Source organism: Gossypium arboreum, chromosome 9, assembly GCF_025698485.1.
Source record: "Gossypium arboreum isolate Shixiya-1 chromosome 9, ASM2569848v2, whole genome shotgun sequence".
NCBI classification, from domain to species: Eukaryota; Viridiplantae; Streptophyta; class Magnoliopsida; order Malvales; family Malvaceae; genus Gossypium; species Gossypium arboreum.
Genome location: NC_069078.1, coordinates 71,277,129 through 71,290,914, shown reverse-complemented (window position 1 = coordinate 71,290,914; position 13,786 = coordinate 71,277,129).

Below are 13,786 nucleotides of genomic sequence, written 5' to 3'. Positions count from 1 at the left end.
CAACCCAAACCTTCATCTATGTCATGAATATGCATATTATTGGATTGCAGGTATTCCTCGTGGCGCAACAAAAAATTTATACTGGTGATTGTCAACCATGGATCTATGTACGAGGAACGAATCCGGTTGAAGATATAACTTTTAAAACTGAAAATGACGAATAGCGTTGTTAGTTGAAATCCTTTGCGCAATGTCAATTCTAACCATAAAAAAGTGTCTCAGAGAGTATCCAAACTTTTGGCTGCTAGACCTAGTTTGATTTTCTTACTCACCTCTACATAATCAGGGATTGTATTCCTTTTTTTAATAATATCATGCATATTTAAATGGAATAAATCCCTTTTACTTTTCGGAGAAAATCATGGAAGATATTGAAATTATATTCTTTCCAAAAGAATACTAACTTCCATTAATATTAACTCTAGAAAGAAGTTGTGAATCGTATCCGCTAATTGCGAATCATATTCGCCAAGTAACATTGTCCTTTAGGCAATGCTGTCCCATTGGCAATACTGTCCACCAGACGAAATTATCCACCAGGTGATATTTTTCCGCCAATGATAAGAATCTGACATAGTTGTACGTAGGAGGGTATACACCCATTCTATTGGCGTGAAGTCTGTTTGCTTCAACCATATGGTATGAACCTGTAGGTTCTTATAACGTTGGTAGTAATATTAAAACATTTCTAAAGTTACAAACAATAATTGGCATCTAGTAATGCATCATTGGTACCCAAGTTACATGAAGTTGTGATTCGACATACCCTTTAGGTGATAAACTTTTCATGCATCATATTCTTTTATCCTTTATATCTAGATTGAAAACAAGTCATAATATAGCCACACTTGTAAAATCCAATATCATATTTATTGATATTCTATGTAGACTATGTTAAATAAATAAGTGTGATATATCAAATATTTGAGCATGACCATGCATTTTTAGTTTTACTTCATAAAGTGGCCTAATATATTACACCCATTATAGCAATAAACTTTTCCTGAAATGTACTTGTGCTTTGTGTGATATGGATCCTAGACATTCCTGGCTTTCGATCGAATAATTTTTTTTGCTATTCTCGTACCAAGAATCGCTTTGAGTGTGGGCTCGAACAATCAAGAATCAAACACAAAACCAAAAACAGTTTTCTTATTTTCAGTTGGAAAGTAAATCTCTATATTAATAGAAACTGATAGAATTGTTATTCTTGGAAGATAAAATTTATACTTAGAAAATAAGTTCTCACTGTTTTTGGGTAAAATAAAAATATTGAAAAATTTTGTTATTTTAGCCATACCAACGTCATCTATTTATAGAGAGAGGTAGAAGAATCCTGTTTAGAAGAATCCTGTTTGAATTAGTAGAATACAAATAATACTTATTTGATAGAAAAACTAGTCCCTTAGTTCTACTTAAAGAGAAGGTCGACACACATTTGTTAAAGATACTAGGGTTTCTGTTTCATCATATATAGTTCGAGGGGTTTTGGGCCTCTCTTATATTGAGTTCAATTATATGTACATGTTAGGATTTTAACCCGATTAAGTAACGAACAAGAAAATAGCAGAATAAATTGAGAAATTGAACACACAAATTTAACGTGGAAAAACCCTTCCAAAGAGGATAAAAAACCACGGGCAAAGATAATTTTACTATAATGGCAAAAGAACGAAGAGTACAAAAGATGGAGATAAAAACTAAACCCTGAAAACCCGAAAGCAAAGAACCCACAATACGTAAACACAAAATTCTCTAAATGTGTTATGAGTTCTAATTTCTAATGGGTGTATTTTCTAAGGTTGTAAAAGAGCCTATTTATAGGCTAAATTCATAGATCAAATAATAATAAAATAATCTAAACTAATCAGTGTTTGATTGAAACAAGTAAACAGAGTTTAACTGAAAGATTATTTTTCAAATTTGACTGAAAATAGGAGTCATATTTAACAAATCTCCACCTTGACTTATATTTCCACAACGCCATCTTTGCCAAAGCCCGCCACGAGCCTATCTTGAACTATGCAGGGAATTAACTGAGTCGAATTTGTGCTTAGAAACTGGAAGACTTCTAGCCTTCGACTTGTACACTACCAAATCAAAACTAACCCGGGTCTGATTTTCATGAACACAGTGCCCTAACTTTTCAAAACCTGCATCCAAAAGAGAACCTCTTTTCAATGAAACAGTCATACATTTTTCCCTCCTATGACTAAGTTGCCTTCGCTCCAAACAAGTTGACTTCAACTCAGAATTAACGAGGACGTCCGATTTCACGGTCATCGATAACCTTCCAGAATATAAATACTGTCGGTTCTTTTACCTTTTAACAAAACGAGAGCTCCACGAGATACTTTAATGCCGCTCGACTCGATGTTGATTTTGCATCCTTTCAAGTCTAAAATACTTAAAGAAATGAGATTTTTTCGTAAATCAGGTACATATTTGACATCTGAGAGTGTCCTAATCGTCCCATCGTGTATCTTAATTTTAACAGTACCAATACCAATTACCTTACTAGATGAATCGTTTCCCATGCGCACAACTCCACCTTCAATCGAACTGTATGTGGAGAACCATTCTCTATTGGGACACATGTAGAAAGAACATCCTGAATCTAGGATCCACTCGGACGTGAGCTTGGTGTTATCACTTGTTGACACTAACACGAAATCATCCCTATTTTCATCGGCCAAATTAGCACCAGCTACATCTTCCTCGTTACTCTCAGCAGCTTTTTTATTTCGCAGTTTATAACAATCTGCTTTGACGTGACCTAAATTTTTACAATAGCGACACCTTTTATCTCGTTTCTTTGATGCTACCAAAACGGAAGCTTACCTATCTGTCTTGCTATCCAAATGAAGCTCATTTTCAAGTTTGTCTCTACTCAACAAATGACCCTTCACATCTTCGAACGAGAGTTTGTCTTTGCCATAAATCAGGGTCTCCCTGAAAGATTTGTATGAAGGGGGTAAAGAGCGCAATAATAGCATAGCCTGATCTTCATCGTCAATATGAACCTCAACATTCTTTAAATCATTTAAAAGAGTAATAAATTGACTGATGTGATCTCTAAGAAGCTCACCTTCGTTCATGCGAAACGTAAATAGACGTTGTTTCAACACTAAACGGTTAGCTAGAAACTTAGTCGCATAAAGAGTTTCTAACCTTTTCCACAAGGCAGATGAGGTATTCTCCATCAATACCTCCTGCAATACCGTATTCGTGAGGCACAACTGGATTGCAGATAAAGCCTTTTCATTAAGCTCTTCCCATTCTGTTTTATTTAGATTCTCAGGCTTTTTCCCGATAACAACCTTTTTCAAGCCTGATTGAACTAGAATTGCCATCATCCGAGCTTGCCACAGATTGAAATTTGTCTCACCATCGAACTTCTCAATTTCAAACCTTGTTGTTGCCATCTCTGAACGGGCTGATCTATGAAAATTGAACTAGCTCTGGTACCACTAGTTAGGATTTCGACCCGATTAAGCAGCGAATAAGTAAAATAGCGGAATAAATTGAGAAATTGAACACACAAATTTAACGTGGAAAAACCCCTCCAAAGAGGATAAAAAACCACGCGCAAAGATAATTTTACTATAATGGCAAAAGAACGAAGAGTACAAAAGATGGAGATAAAAACTAAACCCCGAAAACAAAGAACCCACAAAATATAAACACAAAATTCTCTAAATGTGTTATGAGTTCTAATTTCTAATGGGTGTATTTTCTAAGGTTGTAAAAGAGCCTATTTATAGGCTAAATTCATAGATCAAATAATAATAAAATAATCTAAACTAATCAGTGTTTGATTGAAACAAGTAAACAGAGTTTAACTGAAAGATTATTTTTTAAATTTGACTGAAAATAGAAGTCATATTTAACAGTACGTCCTAAAGTTTTAACCTAGCACTTTGTAATCTAATCCAACCCAGTACATGTTTCTCTATTTCCTAAAATAAAAATCATTTATTAAATTAATTTAAATTAATTAATTATCCAATTAAATATTTTCTCAACCAAATTCTAATTTTGTTAAAGTCATCGCAACTTTACTATAAAAGAATCTAGGGAGAAAATAAATTTAATTTCCATATTCAAGGATTCACAATGACCTATTAATTTAATTTTATTTTGAACTTTAATTATTTAATTAAATAATAATTTGAAAAACTTAAATTAATTTTTAGGTCATTTCCATACTTAGTGTGAAATCACATTCATTTTTGAATGTAACCCATTTCTCTAGCTTTATCACTTCTATCCATTTGATTTTACATTCAATTCATTTCTGGTTTCAACGAGCTAGCGGATGGAACGATTGGAAATATGTAATTAAGGCTCAAATGATTTATAATTAAGTTTCATCTTTTTACCTATTAATTATAAACTCATTCAGTCACAAAGTCATTCAACTACAATATCGTGACTTAGCTCTCCCCAATTATATACCATTAAGAAAGCTATTCGATCAGTGCTTATCCAATTACCCTGTCATAAATCCATTCTCCCAATATGATCCTATTTTGTCTTAGTAACCATTACATATGTAACACCCCTAACCCGAATCCATCACCGGAATAGAGTTACGGAACATTACCGGAGTTACCGATTTATTTATCAGATATTTTATTTCATCTAACATTCATATTTGGAACCAATTAAAATCAAACATATTGTCCCTTAAACGTACTTATTTTTCTCAACATGTTTTACTTGAATTTATTACTCGTCTAATTATACTTAATTTCCTTGTATTAATGTATCAAAGATAATAATGTATCAAAGATAATCTCATATCTACATGTCATGATAATCTCTTGCCATTTCTTCATAAACATAAATCAGGTAATTCATTATATCGATATTTCATGCAATTAAAAATACAATTTAAGTTACACTAACTTACCTCATTGCTTGTTCATGTTTATAATTTCATTAATCCGATATATTTTCTTTTCTACGTTCAAGTCTCGTATTCGAGTCATCCAGATCTTTATAAATAAATTTGATCGTCGTTTTCATTTATTTCATGTTCTAATACATTCAATTAATGCTCTAAACAAAATTACCATTTTACCCCTAAACTTTTAATTAATGATGATTTCATCCTTAGGCTCAAAAAAATAAAATTCTTGCAATTTAATCCTTATTTCCAGTTTTTATTCTCATACAAATTGATAACAACCCATGAATTCTATAAAATATTAGAATTTTCCATAATTTCAACACTTTTCAATTTAATCCTTAAAACATATTTTTCCTCGATATTGAACTAAATTGATAATTTCATTCAATTTTGCAATTTTAAATAATAAAATATTCCAATTCATGCAAATTAGCCATGCTAGCTGAATATTCATACATATTTTCCTCCCCCTCCTCACCATTCCACATCCTTAATTTATATAACATGCTACAAGTAATATTATCAATAATTTCACTATTTACTTATATGTATATTCAAAACTGTCCATTTGCGTCATAGTCACCAAATTATTTATATCTTGAGCTACAAAACTCGAAATTAAGATCTGATAATTTTCCATGAAACCATACTTACGTATCTTCTTACCATAAATCCAATAAGTACAGTTTATTCTTTAAAGTCACCCTTATTCTGCTGTCTAACAGTGCCGACCATTCTTTACTAAAAATTAATAATATCATTGTACAGGATTCAGATGATGTTATTGTTTGTTTCTATTGAAAATAGACTCATTCAGGATTTTAAACATATAACTTTAAGAACCTAATTATTTTTCTCCAATTTTTTATGATTTTTCAAAGTCTGAATAGGGGAAACTAAAATCATTCTGACCTTGTCTCACAAAATTTATTATATCTCATGATTCACAATTCTATTGCTTACATGGTTTCCTCTATAAGAAACTAGACTTAATAAGATTTAATTTAATATTTTATTCATTCTATAATTCGATTTCTACAATTTTTGATATTTTTGAAAGTTAGACTACTGCTACTGCCCAAAACTGTTTTAGTGCAAAATGTTAATTATTAAGTTTTTAACACCCTTATTTCCTTCCTCTACAATATTTCCTACCACTTTTTCTTATTTCTCTTCACTAATATATCAAGAAAATAGAACCATATATAAGAAAACTCTACTTTAGCTTCATTTCCATGCTTTTTCAATAATATCAAACTTAAAAATACATGGAAATCTTGATGTTCTTACCTTGTCTTGTTGTTTCCAATCTTTTAACTTGATTTTCTATCTCCTCCAGCTTCTATTTCTTGAATCTAACTTGATATTCTAGCTTCCCATAGTCTCCTTATTATTTTTCTCTCTTAGTAACCACGAAAATTCTTTTGATTTCTAGGTGAAAATGGTGAATTTTTGGTGGAAGGACTAAATTATAAAGAATGAAAAGTTTCTTTCTTCTCTTCTCTTCTTTCTAACGTGGGATGCATGGACAATGATGGAGAGTGTGTTTTTTTTTTCCACACACATACACACACACACACATATATATAGACTAAATAAAATAATAAAATATATTATTAAAATATTAAATAAATAATAATTATCTAATTAAATAATTATAAAATATCACTAACATCATCATTACTTTCTAGATTTCTCTCTCTTCCAATTGACCATTTTTCCCTTTGTGATCTTTTAAAATTCCATTCTTGAGTCATCACTTAATTTGGTAAAATTATAATTTAGTCCCTCATAATTCTTCACCTATTCAATTTGGTCATAATTCATCAATTTTCCTTGGTTTCTAGATCATTCCACCCTTAAAATATTTTCACTATTAGTCCTTTATTTTTTTCATATTTACACTTTAATCCCTCAAATTTTGAGTATTTACTCTTGGGCTACAAAACTTTTCCCACTTTTACAATTTAGTCCTTTCTTGAATCAATATGTCATAATATACTTCCCAGTGACATAATTCAATTTTCCTCTTCTTGTCACTTTATTTCCTTATTTTACTATATTAAGGACAATATCTTATTGTAGAAATTTTTAGGGTGTTACAACATCTTCCTTCATGAAAAGTTAATTACTATCAAATAGTGATAAAGTTATTTATCACAAAGACAAATGACCCATAGCCACGTTTACTTTTCATCTATAATGTAATGCCAATGAGAGGATATCAGTTACCCATTTCTTGCACTATGAATTTAACTATTATGAATGATGCTACATATACTATAGAAGCCGTATACCCAACGCACCAGCTTTTGACTCCTTATTTATTTGAACTCAGGCTTTTACTTACGTCAAGGTATACGAGTTACGCATACATAGCCCATCATCCACTCAGGATTAATATATGCCAACTATGAATGCCACAAGTGAATAAATCCAAAAATAGATTCAGGATCTATTCTACTTGATTCCTGTCTGATGTATTGTTAGCCTAGTCAATCACATCTACGTCTCTACCTTTTAGGAGTTATCTACTCCGATGCTCAAGACAAAACATCTTCCCAGTTGGACTTAATAGACGACATATTAGTCTTTCAATTGGTTTGCTCATTTCTGATTAGACTAAGGGCAAGTTTAAGTTCATCTACTAATACAAGTTATCTTTCTGTATTATGATCTGACCATGTAATACCTCTTCGTATTAGTTAAACATTAGATAACTAGTGAACCAATATTTGCTTCGATTTTGCTTCGTGTGCAAAAAACATTGAGGAAAATATATAAGGATATGCTAATCGACAATGTGCTTCAGTCAAAGAGAGAATAGTAGGAAAAGCCACGGATAAAGGAACCCATGAGTCGAAAATATAAAGACCATCAAATACATGTCCTTTACCAATAATGTGTTTCGTAACAAGATCTTATAAAAGACAATGGTTGGGAAAAAATGAGATGGTGCAATTTAGCTCATGGGTAAGTATATTGATAGATATTAAATTAAAAACGAGTTTAGGTAAATTTAATATCGATGATAAGGTGATAGATGAAGTTAGGTTAATACTTCCAAAACCAACAATTTTATAGTTCATTCCATCATCAATAGTAATAGAATGTGAATTTTGTAACTAAAAGGTAGAGAACAGATTAGGATTACCTGTTATACGATTTGTAGCCCCTGAATCAATGACCATTTGGATGAAAAGGAAATAAAATATGCATGAAATTTAACTGAGCCACAAAAGAAGGAAAGGAAGCCATAACGAAAGGCAGCGAAATTCGAAAAAATAAAGACTTCAAATAACCCAAAAACAATACTTGTGGATAGTACCCATGAACAGTATCCGTGAGTAATACACAAACAATAATCGTGAAAAGTATCCAAATAGTACCTGTGAAAAATACCCAAATAGTTCTGAACAGTACCCCCGTGAATAGTGCCAAAACAGTGGCAAGAAACCCAAAACACCCTCGAACCACTTCCAATCGATAACCCGACCAAACACCGCTGCACATAGAGTAAAAATATAATGACCAAATGCCATCACATGCGCCTCCACATGCCAACACCTAAAAGAAGAATTTGAACACTCTAGAGGCACGTAAAGCTCACACTCAACCTTGCTGAATACAGAAAACTGTAGTTCAACCGTAGATCTAGTGGTGCTCATTTCTGTGCCGACGGTGTACCCAAATGAATGCTTTGAAAAACTTACTCAAAAAATACCTTGATGGTTCATGTTAAAAAACAACAAACACAAACTATTAAATCGAGCCAAGTGGCTTTAATACCATGTTATCGTGTTATAAAAAATGGAGAAAAGAAAATATACAAGAATAGAATAGAGAGAAAATTTATTGTATTTCTTCTCTTGAGTTTGTGTGTTTATATAAAAGTTTATATAGTCTAAATAAGGAAAATAAAAAAAAATTAACACCCTAAAATCAATCCTAAGAATTTGTAACACGTTTAAATTTTGTAATTCCTATTTTGAACTTAGTGCTTTAGGCATGTACCTAGGTCTTTAGGGAGTCTTTGGATGGTATGGTTGTTGGATTATGGTATTTTGGTTTTACTTGACTTATATGGTATGCTTTGGTATCTTATAGGACTATTGATCACTTTTAATTTGGATTTTGTGGAGCAATTTTCCTGATTTATGCATGCTTTTATGTTTTACAATTTATTTACCTATTGAGTTTTTTTTATCTAAAATGTTAATGACCATGATTTTTCATGTTTTAAACTTGTTTTGACTTGTCAAATATGTTCACATTGGTTGGGTAGCATGATACACTTGTTTAGGGACATTTATAATCTCAATTGTATGAGTTGAAATAATAATTTTCTACAATTCTAAGCATATGTTTTAAGGCATTAAGAGTATGTCTCTTAAGCTAAAGATCATTTTCATAAGATATATGCATTTCCAGATGCATGTCTCGAGACATAGACACCAAGGTTTTGAGACATGGCAACATGGCATAAAAAATCGAAGCTAAGGATATTAATTTGGAGGCCAAAGTCTCGACACATGGTGTTATTGTCTCGTGACAAAGGGTCAAGTTTCGAGACATGGTTCTATTGTCTTAAGACATGAAACTTTTAAGCTAAAATTCAAAAATAGAGGAGGCATGTCTCAAGACATGGCTTCACTATCTTAAGATATAACCTGGCATTTTGTTAATTTGACCTAGTATTCATTACTTGTCTCCATGTTTGATTGTCTTTGACCTTATTTTAGTCTATGCAGGCCCATTTAAGTTCATTTAACATGTTTAACACTTCTTCATTACATATGTTAATCAATTTTTCTTTTGAATTCAAGAATTTTGCAAATGTTTTAGTTGCTTTAGCAACAGATGTGGCTTCTTGCATCTAATTGACTTCTAGGTTGGGTGTAGGGTGTTACACCCTTTTTAGCTAAATAAGACATTGATGAGCAAGATACCAACAATAGGAAAAGATGGCTAAGGTTTCTAATGGTCGCTAAACTAACTAAAAATTTCGACTAAGGCAAGTGCACCTATCGAACAGTAGTATAGTTATGGTGAGACCGGAAATATCGTATCCACAAGGACTAAAAGTACTAGTATTTACTATCTTTTTATCATCTAGCCTAAGAATTAAGGGGTGTTTTTAAACTAAAATTAACTATTTAATTAACTAAGAACATGACAAAAATAAAAGTTGGAAAATACTTTTGGAAAACCGATGGGAAGACAATTCCCAAGGAAGAATCCACCTAGACTTCACTTATTACTTCTGAACTAGATGATTTATTCACTTGACTTAATCCGTAGAAATCCCTAGTTTATGTTAATATCTCTCTCGAGACTAAAAACAAATGACTCTAGGTTGATTAATTGAAATCTCTTTCTAATTAAAACCCCTAATGTCGCATTAACTCGATCTATGGATTCCCTTATTAGATTTGACTCTAATCCGACAGATTTATGTCGTCCTATCTCTAGGATTGCAATCAACTCTGCTTAATTATGGAAGATCTACTCTTAAACAGGGACTTTTGCTCCACTGAATAAGCACATCAAAATCTGAATTAATATCTTGAAATATTAAAGCAATGATTAAAACTCATAATTAAGAATAAGAACAAATATTTATCATATAATTCAAAAGATAATAAGATTCGTCTTAGGTTTCATCTTCGCTAGATACTTACGGAATTTAGTTCATAATGATGGAGAAAAATATTTCAAAATTGGGAAAACAACAAAACATAAAGAAACCCAAAAACTTCGGTAGAACTTGAATGGAGATCTTCAGTCTTGAAGTCAATCCTACTTCCGAGCTGATTCCAATGGCTGTTTTCGAGTATTTTCTGCCTTTTACTCTGTGTCCCCCTCCTCTCTCTCTTGATCCTCTTCTAGGGTGTTTATATAGACTTTGGAATGCCCAAAATAGTCCAAAATTAGCCTTTTCCGAATAGAATTAGACTTGAGCTCGACAGGGACACGGCCGTGTGCCATGCCCGTGTGATAGTGCTCAGGCCGTGTGCAATTCTGATATGGTTTTAAGTCGATACGGCCATGACACACGGGCGTGTGGATTACCCGTGTGAAAGTGTCTGGGCCGTATGTAGCACTGAAATAAACCTATTTTGTCCGTTTTTGGCCTTTTTCTTACACTTTTGGCTTTTCTATGCTCTCCTGAGTATAAAACATGAAATTAAAGGATTAGGAGCATCGAATTCAATAAAACTAATGATAAATCATCCATAAATATGCCAAGCATGAGATAAAATATATATATATATATATATATATTATGATTTATCAATTTCTATGAAGAAGATGATAAATTTTCGCAGATGTTATAGATGATGACAAATTTCTAAGGTTTTTCTTTTTATTTTTGGTAATAATAAATTTAAGTTAAATTAGTGTTTAGTCTTTATAGATGACACAAGAGATTAATGATCTTAATCCCCTTATGTAAGTGGTGTATAATCACTTTTAGTCATTTATAGTTATAAAGCATTTAATTTAAGCTTTTTAAACAATTTTTTAGCATTTTCTCCCCAGAACTTTGAAAAGAAAATTTCCCACCAATACCAAATTGTTGAGTTCGCCCGATATTTAATGATGTGTTAAAAATTGTGATGTGTTATTTATATATTGGTTTGACGCCACATCATTAATGGTGTTAAACGGATACCAAGCCATCATTTACCATGTGTAAAAGAATGTCACATGGTACATTCTCATTGGATGGGCATGTCACTTACTTTTTAACATCACTAACTTTCTAAATAAAAAACTATAATGGAATGATAGTTTAGGAACTAAAATGAGACAAAAGAAAATTAAGGTATAAAAATGAGAATTGATTAGTTTCAGAATTGATTATGAAATAACTATATATATTTATAAAATTTATATTTATATTTTAATTTACATTTTTTTTAGTGTTGGATAGTTATCTGCTAAATGAGAGTACAAGTATTGTCGAAACAAAGTGATAAGACACATAACATGATTTTTCTTTAATTATATATTTTTAAGAATCGAGTTGTTTTTGATATTAACCAATTAGTTTATACGATTATAGGCTATAATGTGGGGTGAATTTTGAAATTTTTAAGGGTAAAAATTAAATTATAAAATTTTAAAAGATTAGAGTATAATTTTATCATGTATAAATTTATTATTTTAGTATTTTTAAAAGAATTAAACATAATATTTTTCTTTTTTCGGTCAAAAGTATTTTTATCGTATATTAATTTCTAATTTTAAAATTATTGACGGGATTAAAAAATCTTTCATTTTTTTTTTGAGGGTAGTTTTGCCCTTAAGCTAATGACATCTTGGTTATGTCATTAAGGTTAATGTTTTGTGATTTTCAAGACTCTCATTTGAGTTTTACCATTCATAGAACGTTGGGGGTTTTTTAGATCAATCAAAATTTAAGTTTCACAATATGTGTCTTTATTTAGATTTATTTGTTACATTTTATATTGAATTTATTTTAATTTTAATTGATCAAATATGTATTATTTTCAATTTATATTTATTTATTTTAAAAGTCAAATATTATCATATCATGTAATTGTTTAAACATTTGGAGATAGATTTGGTGAATTCATGGAGGTCCTAGTGGTCCAAAGATCTACACCTAAAACTTTAATCTTAAGATTGAATGGTCCAAAGATCTAAACATCATTAATTGTTTGTACCAAGCTAGTCCTTTAATAAGGAATTTTTTTTTTCTTTTGTTGCAAATACTTCATTTTTAGATAATAGTTTTACTTAAGAAATAAATTATATCTCTCCTTTAAGATTTAGATACCATATAACTTCAAGTGCAAGTTAACATTAGCTTTAAATTTTAACTAAAACAAAGTTTATAGTAAAAATAGAAAAAAGAGGATGAGATTAACGAAGAAAAGGGTGATCAGCAGGCTCAACAACCATGTTTGGAAACGTGTAATTATAAATTGATATATGAATTATAAAACAAGTCCAATAAATTCAAACCTTAAGTTCAAAATTTTCTTTAGCTAGGACCACGTTCAAGCCAATCTATATGCAAGTCTACCCACTTTCAAGATTATAATAGTAAGAGGAAGTGCCCCACTTTTTACATGAAAATCAAATATATATGTCACATGCTTTTTCTTTTATACAAAATTTTACATTTTCTTCAATACTTGTACAAATATTATCACATGGGTCTTTTCACTCATCTTAAAGTTTTATGTGTTAATCAAAAATATCTATATCAAGTGATTTGAAAGGTGAAATTAGATTTTTTTTATTGAAATCGTTATTTTTAGGAGAGATTTATCTGAATAACACTTCGGTACTAACAGAATTTGTCTCATATTGAAAAATAAATGAAAACGCTTATGATTATAGAAAAAGAATCGATTTGAAATTTTCTTATCTGTTTATTCATTATATAATGTCAAATTGTGGTATTGGGATTAATCAAGAGCTGATTTATCTTCTATTAAATAATAATAATAGAATCTAACAAAAAAATATGAAACCCTTACAAGTAGACTTAAAATTTTTGAAATACATAATTATTCAAAATACAAAAAATGTTTAATTTATAATTGAAAAATCTGTAAAAAGAATAAAACTAAATTTCAAATTGTATCAAATGTATGTGAAACGTGTTTTTCTAAATAATTTTTAGACGAAAAAGTGTATGTAGCTTAGAACAAGGGATTTGAAGACACAAAGCATCCTAATTACGTCTTTAAATTCACTAAAGCTTTATATAGGTTGAAGAAGGCACCTAGGGCATGGTATGAGAGGCTAAGTTTTTTTTTAACCAAGGATATCAAAGGGGCTTAATTGACAAAACTTTGTTTGTCAAGAAGGAAAGAGGTATCACTACTATTG